Genomic DNA, 16,274 nt, shown 5'->3' on the forward strand with positions numbered 1-16,274 from the left:
TCTCCAAAACCTTGGCCCGAGAGCGAAGTTTAGGTCGCTCCCTGACCCCCGAGGCGGGGAGCTCTTGGCGCTGACGCTTGGGGGTCGATTTTTCCCAAAGTCTGGAAGCTCTGGTGAGGACCCCCGGGTTTCTCGGGTCCCTCCTGCCAACTGTAATTCCGATTTCAGTTCGGCTCTACAAAAGCGGTGTGGCACGGCCGAATAAGAAGGAAGAGCCCGGCAGAAGGGAATGTTAGCTCTCCAACGTGCATTGAGGACATTTCTTCTCTCCAGCAGGCATGGCCGGTTTTCGGGATCCCCCGCCCAGGGCTCCACGCGCGGTTGGCCGAGAGGTTGGGGCGCAGGGCTGCGCCTAGCTGCGGAGGTCCCCCGGACGGTCGGCGCCCAGGTTTTTCCCTTTCGTTTCTGGGCGGGGGTTTCTGGGTCTTCGTTCCTTGGTTCCCAGGACCAGCGTCTCCGCTCTCGGGGTCCTTTCAACGAAGGCTGCCGTGCATGACACTTTACAGCCAAAACCTTCCTCCGGGCCAGCTGTAAAGAGTTCTGAGATAATAACAAGGTGCTTTCTTGTGGGGAGGGGGGCCAAGGCTCCCCAGGCACATCTTTCCCAAGCTCTGTCTCTTCTTTACAGAAAAAATAAGCAAAGGTTTTACGGCTGGGGCTCAGAATGCAACTGGGCGTCACCCTCACAAACAAATAACTTAGGAAGCATTTTACAAGAAATCACACACACACACACACACACACACACACACACACACACACACCCCTCAGTTCCCAGAGAGTCAGGTTCCCCCAGACCGACCCCTTCTCAAGCCACGAAACCATTTGTCTTGTGGGAGCGGGTATCACTGGTGCCCTAACAGGCTGGAGGATGGTCCCATGGAGCAGGGACTGTTCTGGTGGGACCCCCACCATGCCCTCCAGCTTCCTTCTTCAGAGTGAAAATAAGTTTACTTTTGATTATATAACTTGTGCTCATTGTAGAAGATGCTATACACGTCTGTGTGTGTACCTTTCTGCATGCGCATCCCCTGTGCACTCTTGTGTGTGTGTGTGTTTATGTGAAGATGCAAACCTCAACCACTAACTGCTGTGCCTATGTGAGTGCTTTCTTCAACTTTTTTTTTTATCATTTTGTTCTTCTGCTGAGCTCTTCTTCCATTCTGGTTAAGCAGACGTAACAATAGCATCTGCACCCTAAATTTCAGACCGCATGTTAGAGGCATTTGACAGTATCTCTTTTCCGTCACCTTTGGTGTATGTCTATCCCACTGAAAGAAGCCGGATGGGTTTTGTTATGGCTTTTAAAGTCGTACCATGCAATTCTGTAGACTCCTTCACACGGAAAGTTTTCCAAGCCCATTGGGTTGTTCAGGGACATCTCTGGTTTGTGGAAAAGAGCCAAGATTGTTTTCCAAAGTCTTTTCTCAGCACAGTGTCTTGGCCCTGGACCTGGCTGACCCAGCCCTGCAGCCCAGGCTGTGGGGCTACCGTTTTTGAGCTTCGGGAAGTCTCTCCCAGAAACTGCATGGGAGGGTGTGGCCTTTGCCGGCGAGGGGCAGCCTTATTAGCCCGAGGAAGTGCTTCAGGACCAAACCCATCCTGGCTATACTTGCAGAGTTTGCCACGGATGACAGTGCGCAGTTTCCTGACGGGAGTTCACACACTAAAAACAAACAAGCCTGGTGAGGCTGAAGCTCAGGGCGGTGAGCTTGCTCTGTGCAAGTCCGGCCCCTCCCGGACTCAGCCGAGGAGGGGCTCTGGAGGTGGCTGAACTGTGGTCCCGTCTGCGGCGGGTCGCCCGTCCTGGGCTCTTGAGTTTTCACTCCTCTGAATTGGCAGCTGTCTCGAGGGAAGAATCTCTGTTTCCTGGTTTTGCTCGGAGGGCTGGGAGTCTCAGCTCTGCCCTGCGTTGTGGTCCCCATGTTCAGTCCTGTTCCTACCTAGAGGCGTATCTGCTTCCCCGTCGTATTTCTTGCCTGTCCCATTTCTCCACCATTGCATCCCTTAGACCTTTCTGCACAAACCGTGCCGCCTGTGAGATAATTTTCCCACTTCCTTCTGTCAGTTTGCTTTTTTCCGTCACGTTTGGTTTTTATCGCCTCCGGTGCAGGATTTCTTTCTGAGCCGTAGGGTGGGTTTTCTGACAATCCCGATTCCCTCGTCCCTGGGAGTCTCCCGGCGGCTCCTTTTCCTAGAGGCCATGGTTTTTGTGTCTGACTGGAAAGGAAGCCAACCTGTTCGCTGACTTTCTTTCTGCTCCTTGTCACCGATTATTTCCAGCGGCTGTTTCGCCTCTGGCTTTCAGGACTCAGCCCGCTGCTGCTCCCAGCCCCGAACGCCTCGCTCCCTGCTACTTTCTGCCCCCCACATTCTCCTCCGCCCTTGGTCGGTCTCCCCAGCCTGCCCACCGCCCTGAGGACCCTTCCCGGCCACCCTGCAGACAGGCAAGGCGCAGGGTCTGTTTACTCACTCAAACCAGCGCCTGACTCCCGCTGGGGGCCCAAGGGGTCCCTGTGGAGTGACTGGGTGGGCAAAATCGGAAATCAGCCCCCACAGGCATCTAAGGAGAAGCTAGAACTCCAACCCCCCCCACCCCCACCCAGGCCTGCCAAGCAGCATTTTAACAGCAGTGTAGACGAAACATTAACCCTTAACTTTCACCGAAACAGGAGCCACAGGAGCCACAGCGGCCTTACAGCCGTTATCATGGACTCAAGTCACCTGTTGTCGGGAAGACAGTAAGGGGAGGGCCCCTGTGGGCGTTGAGTATAAAAGGAGACCTGAGAATGAAAAGAAATGAACCCTTTCAAGAGACGGGATCAGGGCGAAGAGGTAGGATTTTAGGCTTGAAAGTGACTGTATAGAATACTGCTCACCCCACGCTCCTCTCTATATACCTTAGTTTGGAGGATCTTATTTTCGCACAAATTATATCTGAAGTCCCAAACCAATTCTCTTCCAGGAAAGAACGCTGGGAATAAATGCAGGTAGATGTAACCTGGTTGCTGTTGTTACTGTTCAGTCACTAAATCGTGTCCGACTCTTTGTCACCCCATGGACTGCAGCACGTGAGGCTTCCCCCTCATGGATCACAGCCTTACTATGGCGAAAGGCTCGTGTAACTCAATGAAGTTATGCGGCATGCCGTGCAGGGCTGCCCAGATGGGTCACAGTGGAGAATTCTGACAAAACATAGCCCAATGGAGGAAGGCATGGCAACCCACTCCAGTGTTCTTACCTGGAGAATCCCATGGACAGCAGAGCCTGGCGGGCTACGGTCCATGGGGTCGCAAAAGAGGCAGACACGACTTAGTGACTCAACAACATGTATAAAATAGATAACTCATACAAAAGTTTAAAAAGTTAACATAAACTGAGGACAACCAAGAGAGCATGTACTTTTAATGACAGCGGAGGCTCCAAGGACACAGTCATCTAATTAGTAAGAACCAGTGGGACATGCGGAGAAGGCCATGGCCCCCCACTCCAGTACTCTTGCCTAGAGAATCCCATGGACGGAGGAGCCTGGTGGGCTGCAGTCCATGGGGTCACTAGGAGTCGGACACGACTGAGTGACTTCACTTTCACTTTTCAGTTTCATGCTTTGGAGAAGGCAATGGCAAACCACTCCAGTGTTCTCGCCTGGAGAATCCCAGGGACGGGGGAGCCTGGTGGGCTGCCGTCTATGGCGTCACACAGAGTCGGACACGACTGACGCGACTCAGCAGCAGTGGGACATGAACACAGGAGGGCTGAGTGGACGAGCGTTCATGGCGAGGCAGGCGTGAGCTAGGTGGTTTGGGAAGAGGAGACGGGAGGTCAGAGATGAGCCGGCAGGTGTGGGGCTGGGGCGCTGGGTGGGCTTCTGGGGTCTTCAGGGACTAATAGCAGGAACTCTAGAAAGGTCTGCATCGTATGGTAGACACTCTGGGGCACGTTCAGAGGCTTCCTGCAGAAATTCACATAAATCCTGTAGACAAAGACAAACGCAAGGGAGAAGACGAAGAGTGGTCCAAGGGCAGGGATATGTGGGGAGGGCTCAGCTGGGCCCGGGAGAGGAGGGAGACAGGGGCAGCCCTGAGCAGATGCCTGCGGAAGGACTGGCAGGGCGGGCGGCTGCAGCTGGGGTGGGAGCAGGAAGCTGGAGGGAGACCCTGGGGAGCGCCCGGTGGGGGGAGCCGGGGGCGGGGTTAAGGGGCAGCCGCCTTCCATATCAAGTACCAGACTGACAGAAAAAGCAAGACTTAGCATGTCTGTGAGAAAGGAGCCCCGGTCAGTGGTTCCCACCGCGGGGACTTTGCCAGCTGAAAAGAAGCCTCAGAGGAGGAAGCCCATTTGGAAATTAGAATTAGCACATTCTGCCACCTAAACCCACACGTTTCCAGGGTCCCAGCCGTCCCAGCCCAGAACCCAAGGAGGAGGAAGTAGCATTCACCGCGCTCTATTATATGCAAGGAGTTCTGCAGATGCTATCACCAGGCGTCAGCTCTGCAAGGCCCTGAAACTCCTCTTTTATATTCAGGTAGCTAAGGATTCTCAAGGCTCCTCGGGGGCTTCCTGATGGCTCGGTGGTAAAGAACCCGCCTGCCAGTGCAGGAGACCCAGGAGACACCAGGTGGGGAAGATCCCCAGGAGAAAGAAATGGCAACCCACCCAAGTATCCTTGCCTGGGAAATCCCACGGACAGCCTGGCAGGCTGCAGTCCATGGGGTCACGAAGGAGTTGGGCATGATTGAGCCACTAAACCAACTAGGACTCCAGAGAGAGGGAAAAATGGGAACCAGCTGGACTTCTGATTTGTCTTACTTTAAAACTCATCTTGTTTTCACTAACCTAAACTAGGTTAAATATATAGCAAGTGGAAACATGTATTTTTCTCTTTCCCACCCACCACACTCATAAAACTACTTATAAATGGAATCTGGTGTGTGTGTGTGTGTTTACAGAGGGGAAAGTGGTTGGCTTAAATACTTTCAAAATCTGAAAAATGTTTCACTAGGCAAAGGATAACAGTGTAATAGGAGCTGGGCAACCACTCCCTTACACAACTTAGAATCCAGCAGAGGTGCTAGTGATTTCAGAGAAAAGCAAAAGCCAAATAATACTTTGGCCTGAATACATCATCCCTGTGTTTCCAAAGCACCTATGAAGGTCAATATAGTTATCCCCTTTCTTTTAAAAATCTTCATAATAAAGTGTGGATCAGAGAGGTAAAGAAGTCTCCCAAGGTCACACAGTTCATGTGGAACTCCAAGTTAGGTTAGTGTCATTCCGGAACAGAAGTAGGAAGACTCAAATTGTGTTCCTTGGTCTTTGTTTAATTCATTTCTGTCAACTTCTATAACTTTCAAACATCATCGAAAATCTCAGAGGCTGGCTTAAAAAAAAAAATCTGCTATTGTAGCTACCTCCTTTGGATGCTAGAGGTGTTGGTGAGATTAAAGGCGTGAAACGGTGTGGGAACTTGGACAGCTGTCTGCTGAGGTCTGAATACAGGTTATAGATCTTGTGATGCCCGTGTGTGAGAGTGCTCGTGTGTGAGCTATAAGACTACAAAGGGGATTTCTGGGTAAGGTCCGCTTCGGTATTCACAGTATTTGCTGAATTGCTTTCCAGAAGAGGCTGTAGCAGTTTCATATGCCCCCCGCGGTGAGGAAGCCTCCTCTCTCTCTGCATCCCAGCCAGCACCTAATCCTGTCAGGTTTTTCCATGTTTCCAGTCTGAAGGGAATAAAAAAGAATGTCCTGGTTTTAGATGGCATTTCCTGGAGCACTAAAGGCTTTGAGTCTTTTTCTTTTCATTGAAGGAGAGTTGATCCACAGCGTTGAGCTAGTTTCTGCTTTACAGGAAAGATTTCGTTTATTGTATTTCTATAACTTTTCCATGTCTTTTACACTATGGTCTATTACGGGATACTGAAGTTCGTTCCCTGGGTTACACAGAAGGACCTTCTGTTTATTGTACATGTAGGTGTGTGTATCTGTTCATCTCCACCTCCTAATTTACCGCTCCCCACACCCCCTTTCCCCTTTTGGTAACCGTAAGTTCATCTTCCGTGAGGCTGTTTCTGTTTTGTAAATAAGTTCATCTGTGTCATATTTTAGATAGCGTATGAGAAATATACAGAATTTGTCCATTGAATCTTTTTTAAATGTTCAATTACAGGCGTTTTCTTTAATGCTAATACTCACCATTTCTTGATTTTATTCTCCCTCTTCAAGACTAGTTTTTCAGGTCCTCAATGATTTTTTTTTTTTTGCCAAAACGTAAATTCTCAATTTCAATAAGGTCATAGGTCCCACATTTTTCCTTTCCACTTTATACTTGTTGTGTCTTTGTTTAGGAGAGCCATCTCCCAAGATAGTCACTTGGATTTTTAAAGTTGTATAGCTCTGCCTTTTTACATTTAGGACTTTAAACCATGCAGAATGAACTTCTGCACCTAAGATGAGAAAGAGGTCCACTTTCAAGGCGGAAAACAGATTGTCAGGCACTGTTTATTAAATCATTCATTAGCGCTAAACAATCAGCGATAAATCTGCCATTGGCAGTCTTTGTTCTGCATCTGAGTTGGGGCTGCGATCCTGGGCTCTCTTCTGATTCGCTGACAGACGCTGTTACCTGTACTCCCGCCAGCGAAGCACTGTCTTCATTGTTCTGCGGCTTTGAATCGGGGCCGACAGGAGGGCAAGCCCTGCGCCTCGCTACTTTCTGCTTCTGGTAGGTCTCATCTGTTACAACTGGTTGCTCTTCTATATAAACGTAAGCTTGTCATGTTCCGTGAAAAATTACTGAAATTGCTTTACCTCTAAAGATCAGACTGGGGAGAACTGAAATCTTGGAAATGTATAGTGTTTCTCTCCATGAGGATGATATCCCTTTTATATCAGTTCAGTTCAGTCGCTCAGTCGTGTCCAGCTCTTTGGAACCCGAGGGCTGCAGCACGCCAGGCCTCCCTGTCCATCACCAACTCCTGGAGCTTACTCAAACTCATGTCCCTCGAGTCAGTGCTACCATCCAACGGTCTCATCCTCTGTCATCCCCTTCTCCTCCTGCCTTCAGTCTTTCCCAACATCAGGGTCTTTTCTAATGAGCTGGCTCTTTCCATCACGTGTCCAGAGTATTAGAGTTTCAGCTTCAGCATCAGTCCTTCTAATGAATATTCAAGATTGATTTCCTTTAGGATGGACTGGTTGGATCTCCTTCCAGTCCAAGGGACTCTCAAGAGTCTTTGCCAACAGCATAGCTCAAAAGCATCGGTTCTTCAGCTCTCAGCTTTCTTTATACTCCAGCTCTCACATCCAAACATGACCACTGGAAAAACCATAGTTTTGGCTAGACGGACCTTTGTTGGCAAAGGAATGTCTCTGCTTTTTAATATGCTGCCTAGTTGTCTTAGCTTTCCTTTCAAGGAGCATGCATCTTTTAATTTCATGGCTGCAGTCACCATCTGCAGTGATTTTGGAGCCCCCAAAATAAAGTCTCTCACAGTTTCCATTGTTTCCCCATCTATTTGTCATGAAGTAATGGGACTGAGCGCTATGATCTTAGTTTTCTGAATGTTGAGTTTTAAGCCAATTTTTTCACTCTCCCCTTTCACTTTCATCAAGAGGCTCTTTAGTTCTTCTTCACTTTCTGCCATAAGAGTGATGTCATCTGTGTGTCTGAGGTTATTGATATTTCTCCCAGCAATCTTGATTCCAGCTTGTGCTTCATCCAACCTGGCATTTCATATGGTGTACTCTGCATATAAGTTAAATAAGCAGGGTGACAATATACAGCCTTGACGTAGTCCTTTCCCAGTTTGGAAGCAGTCTGTTGTTGTTCATGTCCAGTTCTAACTCTTGCTTCTTGACCTGCATACAGATTTCTCAGGAGGCAGGTCAGGTGGTCCGGTATCCCAATCACTTGAAGAATTTTCCACAGTTTGTTGTGATCCACTCAGTCAAAGGCTTTAGCAGAGTAATAAAGCAGAAGTAGATGTTTTTCTGGAACTCTCTTGCTTTTTCGATGACCCAACATATGTTGGCAATTTAATCTCTGGTTCCTCTGCCTTTTCTAAATCCAGCTGGAACATCTGGAAGTTCACACTTTACGTACTGTTAAAGCCTGGTTTGGGGAATTTTAGGCATTACTTTGCTAGTGTGTGAGAGGAGTGCAATTGTGCGGTAGTTGGAGCATTCTTTGGCATCGCCTTTCTTTGGGATTGGAATGAAAACTGACCTTTTCCGGTTCTGTGGCCACTGCTGAGTTTTCCAAACTTGCTGGCGTATTGAGTGCAGCACTGTAATGGCATACTGACAAACTGAAAAAAAATGTAAACTGAGAGAGCAGTGTGGGAAAAACGTCTCCCAGGATCCGCAGCACATGCAAAGAGGTCTAAGGGACGAAGCAGAGGAGAGACAGAATTTCGCTTCTGAAATTGAGCAAAATTATAAAAATTATTGAGAGACATTTAAAAAGACCTATATAAAAGGGTCAATACTGAAATCAGATTGATTATATTCTTTGCAGCAAAAACAAGACTGGGAGCTGACCGCGGCTCAGATCATAAACTCCTTATTGCCAGATGCAGACTTAAAACTGAAGAAAGTAGGGAAAACCACTAGACCATTCAGGTATGATCTAAATCAAATCCCTTACAATTACACAGTGAAAGTGAGAAATAGATTCAAGAGATTAGATCTGATAGACAGAGTGCCGGAAGAACTATGGGCGGAAGTTCATGACATTGTACAGGAGACAGTGATCAAGAACATCCCCAAGAAAAAGAAATGCATAAAAGCAAAACGGCTGTCTGAGGAGGCCTTATAAATAGCTGAGAAAAGAAGAGAAGTGAAAAGCAAAGGAGAAAAGGAAAGATATACTCATCTGAATGCAGAGTTCCAAAGAATAGCAAGGAGAGATAAGAACGCCCTCCTCAGCAATCAATGCAAAGAAATAGAGGAAAACAATAGAATGGAAAGACTAAAGATCTCTTCAAGAAAATTAGAGACACCAAGGGAACATTTCATGTAAAGATGAGCTCAATAAAAGACAGAAATGGTATGGACCTAACAGAGGCAGAAGATATTAAGAAGAGGTGGCAAGAATACACAGAAGAACTGTACAAAAAAGATCTTCATGACCCAGATGATCATGATGGTGTGATCACTCACCTAGAGCCAGACATCCTAGAATGCAAAGTCAAGTGGGCCTTAGGAAGCATCACTACGAACAAAGCTAGTGGAGGTGATGAAATTCCAGTTGAGCTATTTCAAATTCTAAAAGACGATGCTGTGAAAGTGCTGCACTCAATATGCCAGCAAATTTGGAAAACTCAGCAGTGGCCACAGGACTGGAAAAGGTCAGTTTTCATTCCAATCCCAAAGAAAGGCAAAGCCAAAGAATGCTCCAACTACTACACAATTGCACTCATCTCACACACTAGCAAAGTAATGCTTAAAGTTCCCCAAGCCAGGCTTCAACAGTATGTGAACCGTGAACTTCCAGATGTTCAAGCTGGATTTAGAATAGGCAGAGGAACGAGAGATCAAATTGCCAGCATCCGTTGGATCATCGAAAAAGCAAGAGAGTTCCAGAAAACATCTACTTCTGCTTCATTGACTACTCCAAAGCCTTTGACTGTGTGGATCACAATAAACTGTGGAAAATTCTGAAAGAGATGGGAATACCAGACCACCTGACCTGCCTCCTGAGAAATCTGTATGCAGGTCAGGAAGCAACAGTTAGAACTGGACATGGAACAACAGACTGCTTCCAAATTGGGAAAGGAGTATGTCAAGCCTGTATATTACCCTGCTTATTTAACTTACATGCAGAGTACATCATGCAAAATGCCAAACTGGATGAACCACAAGCTGGAATCAAGATTGCCAGAAGAAATATCAACAACCTAAAATTTGCAGATGACACCGCCCTTATGGCAGAAAGCAAAGAACTAAGGAGACTCTTGATGAAAATGAAAGAGGAAAGTGAAAAAGTTGGCTTAAAACTCAACATTCAAAATATGAAGATCATGTCATCCAGTCCCATCACTTCATGACAAATAGATGGGGAAACCGTGGAAACTGTGAGACTTTATTTGGGGGGGGGGGGGCTCCAAAATCACTGCATATGGTGACTGCAGCCATGAAATTAAAAAACACTTACTCCTTGACAGAAAAACTCAGACAGACCTAGACAGCGTATTAAAAAGCAGAGACATTACTTTGCCAACAAAGGTCCATCTAGTCAAAGCTATGGTTTTTCCAGTAGTTGTGTATGGATGTAAGAGTTGTAAAGAAGGCTGTACACTGAAGAATTGATGCTTTTGAGCTGTGGTGTTGGAGAAGACTCTTGAGAGTCCCTTGGACTGGAAGGAGATCCAACCAGTCCATCCTAAAGGAAATCAATCTTGAATATTCATTAGAAGGACTGATGCTGAAGCTGAAACTCTAATACTCTGGACACCTGATGGGAAGAACCGACTCATTAGAATAGACCCTGATGCTGGGAAAGATTGAAGGTGGGAGCAGAAGGGGATGACAGACAAGAAGATGGCTGGATGGCATCACCGTCTCAATGGACCTGAGTTTGCACAAGCTCCAGGAGATGGTGAAGGACAGGAAAGCCTTGCAGTCCATGGTGTCGCAAAGAGTTGGACATGACTGAGCGATTGAACAACAATAATGTTACATTTTGTTCTTTAGTCGCTGTCGTGTCTGACTCTTTGTGACCCCGTGGACTGTACCCCTCCAGGCTGCTCTGTCCATGGGATTCTCCAGGCAAGAATACTGGAGTGGGTTGCCTTGCCCTCCTCCAGGGGATCTTCCTGACCCAGGGATCAAACCCACATCTCCTGGACTACAGGTACATTCTTGACCACTGTGCCACCAGGGAAGCCCTCAATAATGTCTGTAAGCACTTTTATCTCATTACAAGATGTCACATAACGACTCATTATGAAACAAGCATTAGTAACCCCCACCCCATTCTCAGCAACCATAGGTTCCCTTCCTAATCACAAGCCATTACCTCCCTGTTAAACATTTTCCAGAAAATTATAATAGTTATTCTCTTGCTTTTCTATGCTGGAATTTTTCTATTAAAAAAAAAGACATTTTCTATCTTTCATGAACCTTATGATTTTTATTTCTTTTTTCCTTTTTATACTGGTCAAACTTCCAGTCCAAGCTTGAATAGAAAAAGGAAAAAACAGGCTTCCTTCTATCATTCCATAATTCAAAAGGAAAGGTTTCAGTATTTCACCATTAAGTACAGTGTTTATTTACAAATATTTTTAAAACCATATTAACCGATTAAGAAGTTTCCCTCTTATTTATACTTTGCTATGATTTTCACTATGAGTAGAAATTACTGAAATAAACAATAGTTATTGGGCCAATTTACTAATATTATGTTTAAAATTTTTGGAGCTGTATTCTTGAGTGAGATTTTCCCTTTTTTTTTTTTTCTTTTAGGTTTTGCAGGCACCACAAAAAGAGGTGGAGGACTTGCCTTCTTTTTCCATTTTCTAAAAGAGTTTACTTATAAAAGATGACATTATTTTCCCTTAAATATTTGGCTGAAATTCACTATGAAATCATATGGGCCTGCAGTTTTCTTTGTGGGCAGGTTTTTAAATTACGGATTCAATTTTTTTAATAATTGTAGGACTATTTGGATTTTCTATTTCTCTTTACTAAAGTAACTTGTCTATTGTTGCTTTTGAAATGTCATCTGCATTTCTAATTTTTAATCTATTTCTTTGTGAGTGATGTGTCTTTTCTCTCTGGCGTCTTTAAAAATTTCACTTTGCTTTTGGTGGTTTTTTTTTTTTTTTAATCTATTGCTCTTGTGGTTCTTTGGAATCCTTAAATCTGAGGATTGGGGTCCTTTATCAATTCTGAAATTGAAAACAAAAATTTTCTAATCTTGCTTCTTCCTCATCTTGTTTATCTCTACTAGTAACGTGATGGAGCACATGTCGGAGTTGCCTACTCTGGGCTGTATGTCCTTAATGCCGCTGCTGCTGCTGAGTCGCTTCAGTCGTGTCCGACTCGCAGCGACCCCATAGACAGCAGCCCACCAGGCTCCCCCGTTCCTGGGATTCTCCAGGCAAGAACACTGGAGTGGGTTGCCATCTCCTTCTCCAATGCATGAAAGTGAAAAGTGAAAACGAAGCCGCTCAGTCGTGTCCGACTCGCAGCGACCCCAGGGACCACAGCCTAAGGGGCTCCTCCGTCCGTGGAATTTTCCAGGCAGGAGTGCTGGCGTGGGCACCACTGGCCTCTGCATTATGGATTCGGCCACTGGGGTTCCCTGTGCTCTATTTAGGGTGATTTCTGCTGATCTGTGTGCTGTGCTTGGTCTCTCAGCCGTGTTCGACTCTGCAGCCCCATGGACTGTAGCCCGCCAGGCTCCTCCGTCCATGGGGATCCTCCAGGCAAAACTACTGGAGTGGGCTGCTGTGCCCTTCTCCAGTGGGTCTTCCGAACCCAGGAATTGAACCGGGGTCTCCTGCATTGCAGGAAGATTCTTTACCAGCTGAGCTACCAGGGAAGCCCTCTATTGATTTATATAGGTCACTAATTCTATCTTCACGTATGCATAATATACTCTTTAACCCACTTGCTATTTTTACTTACTATATTTTCCCCTCTAAAAATTTCTTTTTCAAACAAATTTGATTCATTTTCATAGTGTCATATTTTTAACTCATGATTTAAAATTTGTTTGTAAAATTTTATTTAACCATATCAATCATATTTATTGTATTTTCCACACATGATAATTTCCATTATCTTGATTTTTTTGCGAATCTACTTCAGCTGATTCTTATTTCTACTGATTTTTATTCATGTTTCCGGGTTTATATTATTATTTGCTAGATAATACCATAATTTCTTGTCATAACTTTGAAGAAAAAGAAATCTGCCATTTAATTATTTCTTTGGGAGTTTCAACATTTATGCATTCTTTTCATGCAGGTGGGACACTACACTTGCATTCTCAATCCACATAGTTAGTCCAGTATCGACTTGCTGTCTTAGCCTCCTAGAATCAAAAAAGGAAAAAACTACATATAAACTCTGAAGGCAAAGTGCCGTGGGGATGTGCCCTCGCCTCTACTATAACTGTGATTCTTGGCTATTTGCTCTCACTCACCAAGGAACTGGGGGGCAATTCATGGCCCTGCACCCTCCTGCTGCGTCTTCGTGGGAACGTCCACATCCTCCGGCTGCTCACCCGTCTCACTCGGTCTCCCTAAAACCGCCATGACTTCACCCCTACTCCACGGAGGGCAGGCGCTCATGCTCCTGCCTTCAGGCACTGCCCAGAGCTGCTCCGACTCTAATCTTCAGCTCAGCGTCCTGCTCTGGCCCCAACCTCCCACCTTGGGCAGCTCCTGCTTTTACTCCCACTTCAACTTGCTTCTTCGATCTCCTGAGAACTACACCCTCTAACTCTACGGGCAGAGAAAAGACAGGAGCCAACCAGAACACGGGACATCTGACTTGCTTGTTCCAGGGTGAGGGGCGTTGTGGTCATCCCTGAAGAGGCAGGCTTACTCCTCATTTGTTCTGGAAGGTTACTCCTGAAGGAAAGAGACAGAGTCTTAAAGACTGTATTTACCAACAGTGAATCTTCCGAAAAAGAAATCAATCGCATTTACAATAACGTCAAAAACAATTAAATACTTGGGAACAAATTTGACCAAAAAGATGAAAGCTATCTACTCTGAAAACTGTAAGACTTTGATGTAAGCAAGCTGCCGCTGCTGCTGCTCAGTCGCCTCAGTCGTGTCCGACTCCTAGCAACCCCATGGACTGCAGCCCACCAGGTTCCTCCATCCATGGGATTTTCCAGGCAGGAGTACTGGAGTGGGGTGCCATTGCCTTCTCCAATGCATGAAAGTGAAAAGGGAAAGTGAAGTCGCTCAGTCGTGTCCGACTCTGTGTGACCCCATGGACTGCAGCCCACCAGGCTCCCCATCCCTGGGATTCTCCAGGCAAGAACACTGGAGTGGGCTGCCATTTCCTTCTCCAATGCATGAAAGTGAAAAGGGAAAGTGAAGTCGCTCAGTCGTGTCAGACTCCCAGTGACCCCATGGACTGCAGCCCACCAGGCTCCTCCGCCCATGGGATTTTCCAGGCAGGAGGACTGGAGTGGGGTGCCATCGCCTTCTCCGTTGATGTAAGAAAGCTAAGAAAATACAAATAAATGCAAAGCTATCCCATGTCCATGGACCGAAAGAATTAATATTATTAAAATTTCAATGTCACCAAAAGTCATCTAGATTCAACACAAGCCTTATCTCAGGAATTCCCAGGGCCCCCCTGAATCCTGACTTTCCCAGTCTCTCCATAAGGCCCAGCTCTGAGTTATGGTGGCTTCTTTACAGTGCAAGGGCCTTAAAAACAAGAACTCTGTTCATTTCTCTCCAAAAAGACAAGAGGAGTTGACCAGTTAGCAAAGTAGTGAGATGTGGAACCCCAGTGTCTTGTCTTGGCTTTCCTGTGTCTGCTACGTGAAGCTAAGCTCATGCCAAAAGCGTCTTTCTCGCAGACACAATCAGACAAGACCAGCAGCCAGGCTGCAGCCGAGCTTCTCCTCATCAGAGGCCGCCTCACCAGTGCGGCTCCAGCTGGAAGCCCAGGCCTCCCCTTCCCACTCTTTATGAGACTGTCCTCATAGCTCCGCTGGTAAAGAATCCACCTGCAGTGCGGGAGACGTGGGTGCGATCCCTGGGTTGGGAAGATCCCCTGGAGCAGGAAAAGGCTACCCCCTCCAGTATTCTGGCCTGGAGAATTCCATGGACTGTATAGTCCTTGGGGTTGCAGAGTCGGACATGACTGAGTGACTTTCACTTTCACTTTGGGAAAGGTCATGCCTGGCATAGAGGACACGCTCCATCACATCACCATCTCGATGGATGCAATCCACGGTACAAAGTGCTGGACAGTCAAGAGCTTGCACCACGAGCAGGCGCTATGTGTGCACCTTGCCTGCATTGCTGAGTTCATCCTCACAAGAACCCTGGATCAGGCGCCCTTGTACCCACTGCTTAGAATAAGGACACTGCTCAGAACCACGGGTGGACCTCACTGAGGCCACGTGGGGAGACGGGGCCAGCAGGACCAGCCTCTGCGTGAGAAGAGGGGGGCAGTGCACTGACTTGGTGGATGGAAAGCGGAACGGGGAGGAGCTCACTCACTCGTTCATTCGGGACAAGTCATGGGTCTCCTCTGCGGGCCAGTTACTGTTCCTGAAGTAGGGGGCTCTGCAGTGACCGAGACAGCTCTGGCCCACTCACTGGTTTCCAACACGGGGGAGGATAGGGGGAGAGAGGAGGGGGTAGATCATAAGCCATTATCCCTCCCTCCACGGTGATGAGAGGAGGAAAACACCAGATGGGGAGGATGGGGCAGGAAGGGGCCCAGTGTGGGCCCCACTCCCTGCTACCAGCATCCTAGAAGGCTTCCTGGAGGAGGTGATACCCGGCTTGAAATCTCAAATGGAGCCACAGTCTGCAATCTCTCAAGTCTCTCCCCCTCCCCCTGCCAAATTCTTCTCGAAAACAGCAGAGGTTTTGAAGAATGGATAAAGGTGTGGCACGTACGTAGAATGGACTATCACTCAACCACTAAAAAGAATGCGGTTCACGGGGTCGCAGAGTCGGACGCAACTGAGCAACTGAACAGAACTGAAAAAGAAATAACGCCATTTGCAACAACGTGGTTGGACCCAGCAACTGTCATGCTGAGTGAAGTAAGTCAGACAGGGGAAGAGAAATATCGTATGACATCCCTTATACGCTGGACCTAAAAAGAAATGACAGAAATGAACTTATTTATAGAATATAAGCAGACTCACAGACCTAGAGAACGAACTTACGGTTGCCGGGGGAAGGATGGGGGGAAGAGGCGGCGAGTGTGGGATGGACACGCACGCACTGCTGTGTTTGTAATAGATAACCAACAAGGACCCACCGGCACAGGGAACGCTTGATGGCAGGGAGCTTTGGGGGGAGAACGGATACATGCATGATAGATGTATGGATGAATCCTTTTGCTATTAACCTGAAACTATCACGACATGGTTAATCAGCTACACTCCAATACAAAATAAAAAGCTTTTTTTAAAAAAATAGCAGGGGTTGTTCTGTTCAATTTTTCCTCTTTGTTTGGAGTATTTCTCATTTCCGGCAGTTTTCTAGACCACTCACATGCCACCCAGGGCTGCTGCGTGTCCTCTTGCCTTCTCACTGGGATCTTTCTTCCCACTGG

The sequence above is a fragment of the Capricornis sumatraensis genome, chromosome 13, assembly GCF_032405125.1.
Source record: "Capricornis sumatraensis isolate serow.1 chromosome 13, serow.2, whole genome shotgun sequence".
Lineage (NCBI taxonomy): Eukaryota > Metazoa > Chordata > Mammalia > Artiodactyla > Bovidae > Capricornis > Capricornis sumatraensis.